The sequence below is a fragment of the Macaca mulatta genome, chromosome 17 (assembly GCF_049350105.2).
Source record: "Macaca mulatta isolate MMU2019108-1 chromosome 17, T2T-MMU8v2.0, whole genome shotgun sequence".
Classification (NCBI taxonomy): domain Eukaryota; kingdom Metazoa; phylum Chordata; class Mammalia; order Primates; family Cercopithecidae; genus Macaca; species Macaca mulatta.
This window is the reverse complement of record NC_133422.1, coordinates 61801417-61819910: the sequence shown is the minus strand read 5'-3', so window position 1 is coordinate 61819910 and position 18494 is coordinate 61801417. Positions and strand designations below refer to the sequence as shown.

The 18494-nt window shown below is 34.5% G+C and overlaps 1 long non-coding RNA gene across 1 annotated transcript; it reads right to left on the bottom strand.

The window, feature by feature from the left end:
- Positions 1 to 8664: 8664 nt before the first annotated feature.
- On the bottom strand, positions 8665 to 17756 carry LOC106994304 (uncharacterized). The gene is made up of 3 exons (XR_001440848.3): positions 17672 to 17756; positions 15198 to 15298; positions 8665 to 9097 (listed from the first exon to the last, which is right to left on the bottom strand). It is a non-coding gene; the product is annotated as an uncharacterized LOC106994304 (long non-coding RNA).
- Positions 17757 to 18494: the final 738 nt, after the last annotated feature.

Genomic DNA, 18494 nt, shown 5'->3' with positions numbered 1-18494 from the left:
TTAAATTGATATTTTGAAATAATTTTGTTAAGACTTTGTTATATATAATAAAAAATGATTTTTTGTTACCTTTTTCATTGTGAGTACTAGAAAAATTGAAATTACATATGTGGTTCAAATTGCATTTCTGTTGGACTAACCTCATCTAGAACTTACCCCACTATATGACAAAATAATTTGCCTTTCTGATAATTCCCAAAATAGGCTCCATACTGAGCAGAGATGATAAGCTTTATAATTATAGTGCATAATCTGGTGCACGGCCCCAATCTTCAAGATCAAATGATTTTCCTGGCCGTCTATAACACCTGTGTCTCTCTTTTACCAGAGGCCTTTAGAATATATGTAGTCCAATTTTGTTAAACCAATCACTACTTTTTATACCCCTAAAATCACATTTAAATATTCTTTCTTAGTACTAATAAAGGAGAATATAAAAGGCAGAAAGAAAATTATTATTTATGCTATATACATTGAAAATCAGGATAAAATAATGTTATATTCATTGAAAAATTATGGTAGCTGACATGTACATTAAAATGGAGGACAGAAACTATGCATTGATTCAACATTAAATATCTGAGAAGTCAGTACTTGAGAGCCATATCACTTATCACTCAGTAGCAAGAAAGCTCTACAGTTATAGGTCAAACATTGCGTTTCAGCAATTATAAGCTGCATAGTTTTTTTCACATTTTAACATTTTTAAAGTCAAGATGCATCTATGATTGATGAAATCTTATAATTTCTGTCCACCAAATAGCATTAAACAACAAAGATAGTACTTTGTTGAGGATATTTGCATCTGTGTTTATCAAGGCTATTTGCCTGAAATTGCCTTTTTTTTGTTGTGCCTCTGCCAGGTTTTGGTATGATGCTGGCCTCATAGAATGAGTAGGGAAGGAGTCCCTCCTTCTCAATTATTTAAAATGGTTTCAGTAGAAATGGTACAAACTCTTCTTTATACATCTTGTAGAATTCAGCTGTGAATCTGTCTGGTCCTGGACTTCTTTTGGTTGGTATGTTTTCTATTACCAATTTAATTTCAGAACTTGTTATAGGTCTGTTCAGGAATTTAATTTCTTCCTGGTTCAGTCTTGGGAGATTGTATGTGTCCAGGAATTTATCAGTTTCTTCCAGATTTTCTAGTTTGTATACATAGAGGTGTTTATAGTCATCTTTGATAGTTTTCTTGTATTTCTGTGGGGTCAGTAGTAACATCTGTTTTATCATTTTTAATTGTGTTTATTTGGATCTTCTGTATATTTTATTAGTCTAGCAATTGGTAGATCTATGTTATTAATTTTCCAAAGAACCAATTCTTGGGTTCATTGATTTTTGTATAGTTTTTCAAGTCTCAATTTCCTTCAGTTCAGCTCCGATTTTGGTTATTCCTGGTCTTCTAAGTTTGAGGTTGGTTTGTTCTTGTTTCCCTAGTTCTTCTAGTTATGATGTTAGTATGTTAATTTGAGATCTTTCCAACCTTTTGATGTAGGCATTTAGTGCTATAAACTTTCCTCTTAACACTGCCTGAGCTGTGTCCAGAGATTCTAGTACTTTGTGTCTTTGTTTTCATTAGTTCCAAAGAATTTCTTGATTTCTTCCTTAATTTCATTAATTACCCAAAAGTCATTCAAGAGCAGGTTATTTAATTGTCATGTAATTATACAGTTTTGAGTGATCTTCTCAGTATTGATTTATATTTTTATTGCACAGTGGTCCAAAAATGTGGTTGGTATAATTTGAGGGTTTTTTGAATATGCCATATATTTTTATACCTCTGATTTTGTGGTTAATTTTAGAGTATTTGCCATGTAGTGATAAGAAGAATGTTTATTCTGTTGTTTGCGGATGGAGAGTTCTGTAGATGTCTACTAGATACATTTGATCAGGTATTGAGTTCAGGTCCTGAATATCTTTGTTAATTTTCTGCCTTGATGATCTGTCTACTACTGTCAGGGGTGTTGAAGTCTCCCACTATTATTGTGTGGGAATTTCTAAGTCTCTTTGTAGGTCTCTAAGAATTTGCTTTATGAATCTTGATACTCCTATGTTGGGTGCATGTATGTTTAGTGCAGTGAGGTCTTCTTGTTGAATTGAACCCTGTATTATTATATAATGCCCTTGTTTGTCTTTTTAAAAAAATTGTTGGTTTGAAGTCTGTCTGAAATTAAGATTGCAACCTCTGCTTTTATCTGTTTTTTCATTTGCTTGACTGATTTATCTCCATTTCCTTATTTTGAGCCTATGGAGTGTAAATTAATTCACCCATTGGGAAAGCAATGCAGTGATTCATCAAATAACTTAAAACAGGATTACCATTTTACCAATTAATTTCATTTATTGAGTACATACCCCAAAATATAAATATATATAAATCATTCTACCATAGAGACACATGTACTCCTATGTTCATCTCATAACTATTTAAAATAGCAAAGATGTGGAATTAACCTAAATGACCATCAATAGTAGACTTGGATAAAGAAAATGTACATATTCACCATGGAATACTATGCAGCCATAAAAAAGAATGAGATTGTGTCCTTTACAGTAACATGGATGGAGCTGGGGGTCATTATCCTAAGGAAACTAACACAGGAACAGAAAGCCAAATACTACGTGTTCTCACTTATAAGTGGGAGCTAAATCACGGGAGCACACATGGACACATAGAGAAAAACGACAGACACTGGGGCCTATTAAAGGATGGAGGTTGGGAGGAAGGAAAGGATCAGGAAAAATACCTACAGTGTACTATGCTTATTATCTGTGTGATGAAATAATCTGTAAATCAAACTCCCAAGACACACAGTTTACTTATATAACAAATCTACACATGTACCCCTAAACCCACAATAAAAGTTTTAAAAAATTAAAAATAAATACATGACAAATATATCACTGCTTGAACATGAGCAGATGTCATTGTTCTTTGTGACATTATAATACAACTGATAGATCAAGATTTCCATCAACAAACTATTTGAGAACTACCTAAGAAAGGAATATGACTTGTTTATATTTTAAAAATCTTACATAGACACACACTAGTAAGACAAATGGAGTATGAGCAACAAGTCTTGTAGAATCAGTCTCCATCTCACAGAAGAAAGTTCTGGAGACACAGTAGAGCAATATTTGAAGAAAATCATGTATCATTAACTCTCTTGATAGTTCAATAGAGAATATATTTTGGGAAAAAAAAACACACAGACATTACTAAAACTGAGAGGAACAGTGATTCAACCTCTTCATATAAAACACTTTAAAAATACCTAAACTGATTTATTTTACTTATGTTTTTCATTCAGTTATTCACTATGGTGATGTATGCTTAAAAAATCTCTCTCCATATATATATATATATATATATATATAAGTCTGACAGAACTCTTTCAAAGTATAAAATTAAAATTTTAAATTTTAGTAACGAATTAAAACAGTTTAATTTGCAGCATTTTCTTTTCTGAGTTGGTAAAAAATCATACTTTTGATTTGCACCATCTTGAATGTAATGAACTAGGAAACAAAGCTGTAAAATTTAAAAAGTAGCCCATTCAGTGGGCTACTTTATTCAGTGGTAAAATATCCAGGGCCTTACTGAGTTCACTAACTTTTACCATTTATGTTTTTAGGTCATTTTATAGGTATCAAGAAAATATCAAAATATTAAATATTATGCTTATACTTTGTCTACTTATTTCACTGTATTTAGATAAAATGTATTGACCCCCCAACATAAGAAATAAGAGTATTAGAGAATTTGTCTTACCTGTTGTAATTCCTTCCAAATTAGCCTCCAAATTTTTGTTTTTGTTCATTAGTTTGTCTTTCACCTGACTATATATACATAAAACTCATCCTTGATTCATTAATTATAGAGGCATTTATTGAAACTCTATACATGGTTCATGTCTCATAGTGTCTCCTGATTTATGTTGAATATGCTGTTCTTTTACATTATTAAAGTTTATAGTATTCAGATGCTTCAACTAGAATTCAGTCTATTTTTTGTGTGTGTATGTTGATTGAACAAACTAAAAAGCAATATACAAGATTCACAATATCATGCTTAAGTAACTACTTTTTACTTCAAGTTCAAATTATATAATTGAACTCATAAAGAAAAAAACAAAATTATATCAGTAAGTATATGTTTCTTGATTGCTTAAAAGTTGCACTACATTTTTTGACATAGATAGAATAAGGCTTTTTGAATAGCTTTTATTTTAGAGTTTTAGATTAGTTTTTCACCTTATTTATAGAAAATATTTGATTTGTAGTTATCATAAAATTATAAATTTCCTTGAACTGTAATATAACACTCTTTTGGCAATATGTTTTTCAGACCTCTTATTTTTTGCCATCTTTTAACATTCCACATTTTAAAAACTTCTACTCCTGGGTTTGGTTTAATGTTGCTTTAATTCCAGAACTTCCTCCCCTTTTTGTTGTTTGACTTTTAAGGTACACACACACACACACACACACACACACACGTATATATGTATATATGTATAAACATCAAGTAAGTTTTTCTTTAGGCATAGTCTGTGAAAGGTAGATTTTCTGAGTTTTTGTTTGTGTGTATCTGAAATTGTCTTTATTTTTTTACCTTAAACCTAATTTGGTTTGTGTTACAAAGAGTATGACTGGTTTACTTAATACTCTTTCCCAGCTCCAAGTTCCCTTGTCAGCCTCTAATATAAAGCCTTAGGAGAGTGAAATTCAGTCTCTACTTAATTCTCAGCTTCCTGACAGCTATGAATGGCGAAGAAACACAGTCGTGTCTGGTGAACCTAAGTGAAATTCTGCTAACAGAAGGACATATCAATAGAAAAAAAAAAAAAAAAGAAAAAGTCTCCGGAAGACATGCAAATTAAAAACAACAACAACAACAAAAAACAAAAACTCAGCTGATGTCATGTAAACTGCCCTCTGCAACCTCCTTAATGTCTAGTACATTAATTGTGAAACTCATCAGGAACAGTTAAAGCCATCATGTGACCATGAGACAACAAGAATGAGGACAGAAGCCAATATAAATAGAGCACAGACGGAAACAAACAGAAAACGACTGGAAGCGGTGGCTCACGCCTGTAATCCCAGCACTTTGGGAGGCCAAGGTGGGCGGATCCCGAGGTCAAGAATTTCAGACCAGCCTGACCAACATGATGAAACCCTGTCTCTACTAAAAATACAAAAAGTAGCTGGGCATCGTGGCGCACGCCTGTAATCACAGCTACTCAGGTGGCTGAGACAGGAGAATCGCTTGAACCTGGGAGGCCAAGGTTGCAGTGAGCGGAGATCATGCCACTGCACTCCAGCCTCCGCGACAAAAAGAGACTCCATCTCAAAAAAAAAAAAAAAAAAAAAAAAAAAAAAGGCCGCGCGCGGTGGCTCAAGCCTGTAATCCCAGCACTTTGGAAGGCCGAGGCTGGCGGATCACAAGATCAGGAGATCGAGACCATCCTGGCTAACACCGTGAAACCCCGTCTCTACTAAAAAAAATACAAAAAATTAGCCGGGCGTGGTGGCGGGCGCCTGTAGTCCCAGCTACTCGGGAGGCTGAGGCAGGAGAATGGTGTGAACCCGGGGGGCGGAGCTTGCAGTGAGCCGAGATCGCGCCACTGCACTCCAGCCTGGGGCACAGAGCAAGACTCCCTCTCAAAAAAAAAAAAAAAAAAAAAAAAAAAAAAAAAGAGGAAGAAGAAAACAGTGAGCCTGCATCTCTTTTAACATTACTCAGATGCTAAACTTCTATTTGCAAGTGGCCAAGCAGCAAATGTGCTGTCTAACTCTGACACAGCTGCTAGAGATCGGCTTGCCACACTCTCATGGATTTGGTCAGTAAAATGACAATGAGTCCATATGAAAGGGTTTGGGCAGTTTATAATTTACACAGATAGCATAAGCAAGATCAGTGTCATGTTGGCTTCCTACATCCCACAGGATGACTTTAAATCAGAGAGGCCAGATGACAGATGATACCAAGTAGTTAGTAAGGGAGGTTTTTAGCCAAATGATGGATATGGTGGAATGTTCCATATCTGAAGGTATATGTAAAACATCCAGGAAGATATATGTAAAACATTTGTGTACAGCTCCTGGGAAGATTGCTCAGATCACCATATTCCAGGAAGCAACACATAGTGTTCCACCAAGAGATGGGTAAGCCTGTGACTTAGCTGTGCCTATATGGCAGATGTGAAGACATGGATGATTGCTAAGGAGGAGCCATTTTCCAACAGGTATATGCTATGTGATAATAATAAAACTTTGTACATGTAAGTTTATCTTAGCTTGGTTACCTTTTATTTATAGCTAAACTCTCCCTATGATTTTCATGTGTATAAAATTTGTGATTCAAAAATATGATCCTTCTCAACTGTGAAGCTACTGCTCAATTGTCTTCCTAAATTCTTCGTGACGAAAGATTCCTGATGACAATTTAACTCTCGTTCCATTTAGATCATGTGTTTCTTCTTTAAGAAAGATTTTAAGATCTTTCTCTGTGTTTGGTCCTCTGAAATCCTTTTATGCTGTTGGATTTTTTTTTTCATTCAAACTGATTGGCACTGAATTGCCCTTTCAATTCAAACAACTCTATTTTAATTTTGCTTTTGAAAAGTTCTTCATGAATTTCTTTAATAATTTCCTTGCTTAATTCTTTCCAAAAATTTTATTGAATTCTTTAAGATCATCATAAAAGCAATTAACTGTATCTCTTAATTTTCTCTCAACATTTTCCTCTAAATTTTTTTTCTCATATTCTGGACTATATACATGGGTCTGTCTTGCAAATAGCTAATTAAATCATCATGTTCTTAATTGATTTTAACTTTTAATTTTAGCAATCATAGTTTTAATTTACTCATATTACTCTTTTTCAATTCTTGATTTTTGAATATATTTTAGAATATCTCTAAGATCAGTAATTATAATTTAAAAATATGTATTTATTTGAGTAAATGTTCTGTGTACTCACCTTAGGCTTTTTCTTTTTTGCTATTAGCTGTCTTCAAATGTCTTATAACTCATTGTTTATTTTTGAAATTTAGGTATAATCTTAGTTGTGTAAAACCAAATATCTTAGACAGATCTCAGTTAATTTAGAAAATTTGTTTTGCCAATGTAGAGGACACATGCCCATGATATAGCCTCAGGAAGTCCTGAGACCTGTGTCCAGGGTGGTCGGGGCACAGCTTGGTTTTATACATTTTAGACAGTCATGAGACATAATCAGTGTTTGTAAGATGTACATTGGCTCTGTCCAGAAAGGCGGGGCAACTTGAAACAGGGAGGGGCTTCCAGGTCACAGGTGAGAGATAAACAGGTGCATTCTTTTGATTTTCTGATTAGCCTTTCCAAAGGAGTCAATTAGATACATATTTATCTCAGTGAGCAGAGGAATGACTTTGAATAGAATGGGAGACAGGTTTGCTCTAAGCAGTTCTCAGCTTGACTTTTCCCTGTAGGTTAATGATTTGGGGGCCGCAAGATTTACTTTCCTTTCTCTTTCGCAATGCATTATTTTGTTGAATTTTCATTTTACTTTCTGGATGAATATGTACTGAACTGTAGGTTCAGTGCAAATGGAGAGAGCTTATTAACAGACAGGCTTCCTTTTGGGATTGTGAATTGGAAATAAGTAAACATACTTTTGATCCACATAATTATTTCCTAAGTAATGATAATGTTTCTCCTGGTAGAGTATTTTAATTGTTTTTATGCCTTATAAAGTTATATATCTCTATATTGCTTTGGATATTGGAAGTGTAGAGTCACCCAAGCTATGTTCCGCCTTTCTCTTCTCCAACATTAAAGATATGGACTTTTTACAGAAGAATTTCCACTCTTTTCAGAAAGTTCTAGTCTATGTAACCTCCTGTATTCTAGTAAAAACTGGCTTACATAGCAGGTTTTTTTTTTAAGAATAGTGTAACATATGTTTTAATATCTTTTTGAATCTTTTAATGTGACCTAGTGAAATGGAAGAGTTCCCTAATTCCCCGTGCAGGCTTGCCTGTTCTTTCATCTCGCTGCTCAAACCTCTTGCAGGAGGGGAAGCATGCAGATGGGCAAATGTAGAGGCTGGGGCAAGCGCTTTGGGCTCCAGCCCTGTGGTAGTGTCTAGGGGTGGGTGCCTGCAACCCCACTGTTACAAAGCTTTTTTTTTTTTTTTTTTTTTGAGGTTTTTCTGTTTCTTTTTTGTTTTTGTTTATGTTTTTGTTTTTGTTTTGTGAGAAGGTGTCTCGCTCTGTCACCCAGGATGGAGTGCAGGGGTGCAATCTTGGCCCACTGCAACCTCTGCCTCCCTGGTTCAAGCGATTCTCCTGCATCAGCCTTCCGAGTAGTTGGGATTGTACACCACTATGCCCAGCTACTTTCTGTATTTTTAGTAGAGATGGGGTTTCACCATTTTGGCTAGGCTGGTCTCAAACTCCTGACCTCATGATCCACCAGCCTTGGCTTCCCAAAGTCCTGGGATTACAGGAGTGAGCCACAGAGCTCTTTCAGCTTTGCCATCTGCAGATGGCTTGAGTGTTAATCAGCTCAGTGGACTCTCTGTCTTTTCACAAGGGCAGAGGGCCAGGGTGACAGCTTTCTGTATCCAAGCTCTTGTCCAGTGCCTTGGAAAAAATCGGGTCACACACGGACTCCACGGAAGAATGGCAGGTTTTATTGAGTGGTGGAAGTGGCTTTCAGCAGGATGGATGGGGAGGCAGAAGAAGAGGATGGAGTGGAAAGGTGATCCTCCCCTGGATTCTGGCTGCCCTGTGGCTGGACTCCTCTCTGACTGCCCCCAGCTGAACTCCTCTTGGCATTCAGATGTTCCTCTTCTCCCTTTCTCAGCCACATCATTCTGCCGTCCTTCTGCTGGTCTTCGGGCTTGCTGGTCTGCTTCTGGAGCCTGGGGCTCGGGATTCATATGGGTGCAGGACAGGGGATGTGGCGGGCAAAAAGACAACTTTGGAGCATGAAAACAGAAATGCCTGTTTTCATTTAGGACAGCAGGTATCCAGGCTTGAGGGTGAGGTTTGCCAGGGAACTGCCCTCTTCGACCCAGTATTTCCATCTCCTGTCCATATCACTAGGAGGAAGACAAGGCAAAGACTAAGGAAAGGCTAAGTCTGTCACCTTGAAAAGTAATCTTTATTCCCTTTAAAAATAAGAAAACTGAGGCTTAGAATGCATGGAAAATTTAAGTAAATTGATTGACTCAAGTCCCTTTTTGCACATTGGTACTCTATATTGTTTCTTTCATATAGGTATATATATTGAACGAATAGACATCCACATTTAATGCTTAAAATAAGTAATAGTGGTTACTTAAGTAACCATTAAATTAAGTAAACTGTAATAAAAGTAAAATCTGTGATGTTATATACAAGCAATCACACAATTAATGGCATTTGAGTAGCTTTTCCAAAATCCTAGGAAGACGGTATTTGTGTATTTGTTTATAGGTTGTTGAGGCAGTAATAAAACAAGCCTACAAGCTAAGGAATTTTATTTGCAGAAATTGAGGGATTTATAAAATGTGTCTATTATCTTATAATACTTGGCTGGCAAAAAAAAACAAAAAACAAAAAAAAAAAAACAAATTGCATACTGTTTAATCCAAGAATTAAAGTTTAAGAATTGAATTTATAGATACATTTCCTTGTGAATAAAGATAATATAAACAAAAATATTTACCGTTAAAACATTTATAATAGCAAATTACTGTAAAAACCTAAATGTCCATCATTATAAATTAGTTTAAATAAAGTATGTTATCCAGTTTGGGTAACATTTTTATTTTATTCTACCAAAAGAGAGAAAAAAAAATAGCCAGTCATGGTGGCGTGTGCCTGTAAACTTAGCCACTCAGAAGGCTGAAGCAGGAGGATCCCCTGAGCCTGGGAGATTGAGGCTGCAGTGAGCTATGATTACACACTGTGTTCTAGCCTGGGCAACAGGGTGAGATCCTGTCTCTCTCAATAATAACAATGAAGTATGCTATATTAATGTACTGGCATATTATGCAGTAATTCAGAATCATAGACTTACGTGTGCTTATATGGAAAGATCTTCAAGATACACATCGAGTGAGGAAAAATCAAGGCCCACAACTGGGCATACCGTTACTTAATTTCTATAAGATATTTTAGGTACATATGCATATATGTTCAGAGACGATATTTTGAAAAGTAACTCTTAACAGTAGTTCTCTCTGGGAACAGAAGTAGGAGACCAATCATAAGACATGGACGCAAGACTTTCCATTGATTGTATAATAATATTTTATATCTCTTAATATTTTTATCATCGGCATGCATTTATCATCTGCATCCCTTTAAAATTAGAATCTACACAGAATATATACCTATGATGGTAACATAATTTTGTGAATATATAAAAACATTGATGTATACTTTCAATAAGTGAATTGTATGATATTTGAATTATATCTCAAAAGAGCTATTATTTGAAATATATATATATATACACACATATATACTTTTCTCTGATTATATTCTACTCAAAAGAATAATCTACTTTGGGAGGCCGAGCCAGGCAGATGACCATAGGTCAAGGAGTTTACCACCAGCCTGGCAAACATGGCAAAACTCCGTCTCTACTAAAAATACAAAAATTAGCCGGGTGTGGTGGCAGACCCCTGAAATCCCAGTTACTCAGGAGGCTGAGGCAGGGAGAACTACTTGGACCTGGGAGGTGTAGGTTGCAGTGAGCAGAGATTGCCACTACACTCCAGCCTGGGCTCTGTAATCCCAGTTACTCAGGAGGCTGAGACAAGAGAATTGCTTGAACCCGGATGGTGGAGGTTGCAGGGAGCGGAGATTGCCACCGCACTCCAGCGTGGGTGACAGAGCGAGACTCTGTCTCAAAACAAAAACAAAAACAAAACAAAAGTCTCAAAAAAAGAATAACCTAAGATCTAGTTCTCAGAGAGATCAAGGGCTAAGGTGCAGTGATATTCAGGAAACAAAAACAGATAGTACCATTGCTAATTATAAAAACAAAATACTGAGTACTTTCTATGTGAAAATTCTTATTGAATGCTATATATATATACATATATAAAATTTACTTCTAATTTGGATATGCAGGTATTATCCCCTTTTACAGGTGAGGTAAATGAAAATGAAAGAGATTGAGTTGTTTGCAAAAGATGATGCCATTGCAGTTGTTTTGTTTTGGTTTCGTGTGTAGGACTTAGCACCATGCTAAACTAGTAGAGAGCGCTTTGGTGAGTGAGGATAAACAGAGATTTGATCCAACTATGGAATAAAATATTCTAATGTGTTGCATGGAAAAGCAACAATGGAAGCAATAATCTCTAGCGTTGCTTGGGAAATATACCAAAATATTGTTTGATGTTTATCTAAAATACAAATTGTAGTAAACAATTATCTATTATTATCTGAAATTCAAATTAAATAGATGGCTGATTGGTTGGTTTGCTAAGTTTGACAATATTAATATTAGGTTAAACACAAGCACACACACTATATACACTTAGATAAGTGGTCTAGAGAGGAAAAAGAGTACTATTGTGTTTCCAATGGTAATTGGGATCATACCCAATTAAAAAAAATACTATGAAACAAAATGGAATGGACTAAGTAAGTGTGAATATTCACTTCTGTGATGTGTCAGTTCTAAGAAGCTTTTAAAAGCTTGAGCTTTGGGAGAAGTTGAAGCAGGAAGAGGCTTGAATGAAGAGAAGAGAAAAATCAAGGGATCCAACAGCAATACTCAAAATTTTTAGTTCAGCAGTGGGAAGTAAAAGTGCTCCACAAGTAGGTTTTTGGGTTATAAATGTATCTGAAAGAAAACACTCCATTCGTCCGACCTTTTTTTTTTTTTTTTTTTTTGAAGATTCTCTTTATCAAGGGAGAGGTAATAATATGTACTCAAACATATAGGGGAAAAAAAAAAAGGGAGTTAGAGAACAGTAGCAACCAGTGATGTTGAACATGATAAATAAGAAAACATTTGTTTCCTAGAAAAGTAAAACAAAAACATGAACCCACTAGATATTTCCTGAGAATGGAGAAAGGGCTGGGACAATTTTTTTTCTAGTTATAAATAACCAATCTAATCCTCTTGAATTTTTGACAACTAGTCCCAGAAAATCAAATTCTATTAATCTTTCATTCCAATCAGGTTTAGGTATATATATATATGTGTGTGTGTGTGTGTGTGTGTGATCATGTGTTTCTGTGTGGGAGTAGGGGAGGGCATGCCCAAACATGCACATATATGTGCACACATTTGTATACAAGCACGTGAATGCTTTAGGTTGGGTAAACATTGATTCTACATATAATTAAACTGTATACACATATACAGAGTACATATGGTCAAGCCTTATAAACCCTGTATTAGGGTTTTAAAGAAATAAATTTTTATAAAAACTATGTTACCTTAAACCACAGCATTCCTTCCTCTTCTAAACAACATTTACAAACGAGGATATATAAACATCTTTAGAAGAATGACCCTTTGTTTTGCAGTGAAAGAAAATCTTCAGGGTTACTAACCTTGTGCAAAATATCACAGAGTCTGTGAAATAAGAAAGTCAATATGTATTAGACAAAGAGAAGAGACGAGTGTATAGAGTGAACAGGAAACCAGCGATGAGAAAAGCAGCAGGGGGTTGCTTGTTGAGCCCTGTGACCTTTCTCTATTCCGATTACATTGAAGATCGTGCAAATCACAAAAAAAATGTGTTTCTTTAATTCTTTAGTTTTCTGTATACAGATAATGATTTTTCTTTCCACTATTTTCTTTTTAACTTTAGTAATTTTCCTCACTAAAGTTATTATACTTGTAAATTCAACTCAGTGTAACTTAAATAGGAGAAAATAATAAGTATCTCGAAGTTTCTCCTAATACTATTTATAAAACTTTCCAAAAATGGATAGTATCCTTCCCCTATCAAGTAATACTATATGCACCAAGGGAAATGAAACAGATCTTAGAGTGAGTCCTGCAGCCTATTAAACATTTAATAAGTAATAAGGATCCATCAAAATGTGGACTATTTTTTACAGTCCACATTGCAGACAGTCCTTTTCCAATTTGAGTTATGAAAGTGAGGAGGAAAGCCATTGTGACAGAAGAATCAAATATAAAGTGACTAGAAATAGCTGATTGATTGTATTGTTCATTTTGTAATATAAACTTTCAAGGACTGAGTCATGAATACAGACAATTTTGTGCCATTATCAATGTACATGTATCTCTGGCTTAATATCTCAAAATACTGAGATTCTATTTCTTTTCCAATGTCATCATAACTATTTTGATACATTCATTAGTCAGATCCCTGGATTGCAATTTGTCTTGTCTTGCGATACCAGGGAGTAACACCAATATAGGACACATTCAATATAATTTGGCAATTCAGCATGCCTTTCATATTCTGATTGTCAAGACTGGCTAATTGTACAAAGTCAAAGTAGTACGTTTCAGTGATAGCAGGCTTAGAGTGTCTACTTCATGGAAAAGATGTCACTTGTTTCTTCTTCATTCCCCCTTCCAAATCTAGCCTATTTTCATAGCCTTCTGTGAATAAGACACATTTGTCACCATCCTCTACTGTTCAAATCAAGTGACCCTGGCATACTGCGATTGGTAGGCTGAATTCTAAAATGTACCCAAGTTTCCTGCCTCTGTTCTGCATAACCTGTATAATCCCTTCTCCCTGGGTGTTATAGAACCTATAAATATTATGGGATATCACTGCCATGATTATATTATGTGGCAAAGATAAAGGGGCTACAAACTAATAACTGTGTTTTTGTAAATCACTAAGTAGGTGGTAATTTGTTACACAGCAATGACAAACTAATACAAGTGACTTCTAGGCCAACATCATTATAATAGGAATTGAAGTTAGCTGATATTGTCTTCAAGAATAGGAAAACTAAATTCAGAACTACATTAATATCAGGTCCTAAACTAGTGTTGAACACACAGTGCATACTCAATAAGAGTTGTATATGTAACTGACTACATTGCTCTTCTTTTTTCTTTTCTCTTTTTTTTGTTTTGAGACGGAGTCTCGCTCTGTCGCCCAGGCTGGAGTGCAGTGGCACGATCTTGGCTCACTGCAAGCTCCGCCTCCTGGGTTCACGCCATTCTCCTGCCTCAGCCTCCTGAGTAGCTGGGACTACAGGCACCCGCCTCCATATCTGGCTAATTTTTTGTATTTTAGTAGAGACAGGGTTTCACCGTGTTGCCCAGGCTGGTTGCAAACTCCTAAGCTCAGGCAATCCATCTGCCTCGACCTCCCAATACATTGTTAACTTATAATAAATAGTTACCACTGCAGATTACAATTCACTTTGAAATATATCAATTTTAAAAAATGATAAAATATTGTTAGGATTATTATTAAAATACACATTTTAGAAAGGAGAAACAAAATCCACAGAAAGGTTAAGAAAATTGATTGAAGTCACAGCATGGGTAACTGCCCAAATCTTCCACTTTAATCTCTCCACCAATATTGAATAGAGGTATTGTGGAAGTAAGCAGACGGAAATGTGTTTGAAAATAAATATAATTGTGTAATTCTGGTTAACTCATGAAAGCAAGTAAAAATTGCATCAAGAAAATCTGTTTGGGGACATGTTATTTAACATCTTCTAGTTTCTATTCTTTCATCTATAAAATGGAAATAAAATAGCACCAAGCTTATAGAAGGCAGAACATTCACATAAGCATCCCTCTTGCAGGTTAATAAAAAGAAAGTGGAAAATGTAGAATTTTGAGATTTTAAAGCATTCATAACCTTGTTGTATGCCTGCTGTCTTTATAGATAGCTTTATATATTTTAAAATAATACAATTAAATTTTTATTGTAAATAATTTATTTTACAAATAGTTTTCACACACTTGGAAAAGCAGTATTACAGGCATTTTTTTTTTTTTTTTGTCTTTTTAAACAGTTTAATTACTTGGTAAGTAGGGCATTTAAGGTTTTTTTTTTATAAGTTGTTGATCATGCCTCAGATTCTTCTGTCTACCTTGAAGAGTATAGAAACTAAGGTCCAGTTGACATGATAATAAAAGCATGGTTCTAATTTAGCTATCATTTTAGAATTTCAAAAGCAATCAAAATCACTCTGGCATATTAAGCAAAGGAATGGGCGATTTTTTTGAAAAATCTTTACCTTTTTGAAAGTAGTACAAAATGCATCTTTTCATTAAGTATTGGAAAGAAAGCCATTTGGCAAATAGCTCTTTCAGACTGGCCCATTGAAATAAATTTCTCCTTCAGAATAAAAAAGAAAAATAATTTTTATACTACTTAAAATATTAAAATAACCTCTCAAAATATATATATATATATTACCTTTAAAGAGATTGTGACTTGACAACGTATTTCCAAAATTTACTTTTTATTTTTCAAATTTGCACAAACATTTTTGGGCCTAGTAATTGTTTTTAATATTTCCAAAAGGATTTACTTCTGTTGTTTGCCCAGAATAACTCCAATGGATCTTGAATAGGACTTCCTGACAGATACACTTAGATATAAAACATCTTGCAAAATGATTGACAGATTTTCATATAAACACTAGAGCTAGAAAAAGTAGATGTCATTTTCTGTGGCTGCAAAGAGAGATGAGTTTCAAACACCTAGTACGAAATTTGACTAGTAATTTTCTTTATAGTCATATAAAATTAACAATAGATATATTCATTTAAAAATCATCATCTTCATTGTATTCTATCTAGATGAAAAAATAAAATTAAGCTTTCGTTATTAATGAATGTTTATTTTTTGTCACCATATCTTGGGAGAACATGCGGAAAATTCTCACTCTTACAGGCATTTGGATTTGTCTCTTTTCAGTAACTCTGTTCAAAACATAAAATATTTGAAAAAAGATAAGAAAAAACAAATCCTTGCTTATTTGCTGTCCTTTTACAATTTACACTAATCTTAAATCCTAATAGTGCTTATCTCATACACAAATGTAACAAAATGACTCATCCACCCTTACTGACATTAAACTCGCACAAGATGCCGTTACATGAGTTTTCACACAAAACAGAAGCCAATATTCCTTCTGTGATGAACAGATCTTCAAACACAAGGGAGTCACAATTTTTATCTGTCCATATTTTCCTATAAAGTAATGGGAATGTAAAATCAATCATATCAGTAAACAGAAGGAGGGAAATAAAGACACATATACAAAGTAGAAAGTTTCAATTTTCAGAAAAGGTTTGGAGTTAAACAGATGATGATAAAGAAGCTGTGTGCCTTCTATGCCTCCAGGCAAAAGAAAAGCTATGAGTATTCAATGTGCCTTGAAAATAGTGCATTTGACTGTGTATCTAGAGTAACAGTATAGAATTTCAACATTTTATACATGACATCAACAAGTATAAGTAATTGTGATTCTATACACGTAGACATACATGAATAATTAGGAAGACAGCAAGAAAACAATACTTGGACATTTTGTTAGGTGGCTTTTTAAATGTGAAAACACCACTTAGATGAAGATTTTCCATGAATAAGATTCTAGAAACTAAAAAAAAAAAATCTACTTTTACTCTAGCAAGCACAGGCATACTGTAAAGAAGCTGCAAATGGGTAATGTGGAGAGGGTAATGAGACTTAAGTATAAAACTAAGATCAATTATATCTAAACTGAGAAATTTTCTACAACAATTAGCAGATCATTTTTACTTGACAAAATGTTACTTTTCCCCAAAGAAAATGTCTTTTTCTCAGAGAGAAATGCAATTAGAGGCTTAGCATTCCCATTGTCTAAGTAGCAGTCATATATACCTTGTCTCTGTCACAGTGCTTGATATTATCTATATGTGAGTGACAGAAAAGTCCAGGACTAACAAAGGCTCACTCTGTTCCTGTCAGGAAGCTCTGCTGTATCTTTGTTATTAGAAGTACCCAGGAGTTTTCTCTGCAGAATAGAGTCCTAGAGTAGATAATAGCTTTATCTTGTTTTTAACCATTTGTATTCCTGAATCGAACAGATCTCTCCCTTTATCATGGAAATGTATGCCCCCATTAGACTCAAACCAGCAATTTAATTTACACTGAGGAGACACAAAACATAATGGCTCTTTTTTCCCCCGCTCTTCTCTCTTAATTTATCCAGAGGGCAATTCTCAAAATAAAGAGAAAATTAATTATGATGCCAAATTTCAGTCTCAAGGAAACTTCTATTTTTTGTTATGCAAAGGGAAGACTTGGGAAAGTGTATATAATTTTAGTTTCTGTACAAAAGAAAAAAAAAGGTCTTTGTTCAAAGAAGTTCAAGTTTAAACTTGCTTATCATCAGCCATCATAAATGTATTACTTCTTGCTGGAATCAAATAACTGTCATTATAACAATAATGGAATTATAAGGTTAAATAAGATTACAGGAAAAATAAAAAACATTCAGTCTGTATCAGTTGTTAACTTATTATTAATTCTAACATTGTGACCAGGGAATACTATTGTGTGAAAAAATGTAGTGCAGAATATAAAGAACAAGAAACATCCAAGGGCAAAAATAGCTGATTCAATCATTAATGTGGATAATCAAGGAATGTCAACAAAGTTGAAGTTTTGGCAGAAAAATAGAATGGCTTAAAGTGAGTGTCAGGTTGTTCAAATACTAACCTTTGATTCTGTGATTAGGAATGAGAATTAGGTCACAGTTCCTGTTTCAGGGAGCGGGGAAAAAACACTTCTTGGCTTTGCCCTGAAAAGGTGATTATTTAATCAAGAATGACATTGGATTATTTGCTTTTTTGTGGTACATTGAGAGCTTACATTGAGATTAGATGGCATATCATTTCTTTTGGAGACAGACTGAAAAAGAAATGGGAATTATTTTCTTATAAAAGGACTGCCAGAAAGCCCTACACGTGTTGACAAAGCCAGATTATTTTATTTAGTAATTTATTCTATCAGATTTAGTAAACAAAAAGCAACATTTTCTTGAGTCTTTCTTATCCCAAGAACTCTTTACACTTGCTCTTAGTTTTGTTTTTCTGGTGTTCACACGAAATTCCAATTTATATTTATTTGACAGCACTGTCCGTTATTGCGAAATACCACACATACACTTACACACACACACACACACACACACTTTCTCTTTCACACACACCTATGCTCAGACATAGTTTCTCTTGAAGGAGCTGAATTCTTTCTCCTCATTCTATTTCATGAAGAGTAACACTGGGAGGAACTGATAAAGTTAGCAAGGATGGCCGTAATATTTCCCTCATTGGATATTGGATAAGCTTCTTCCTGAGCCTAGGTCCTGATCTCCATTTATAAGGGCATTTAATGTTAGAAAACTTGGAATTGAAAATGCATTTTCCCCTTTGACATGTAAATCTAAAAAAACCAAAAAAAAAAAACAAACAAACAAAAAACAAAACAAAAAAAAACAAAACAAAAACCTCTCACAGTATTTACAATCCAGGGATGTCTT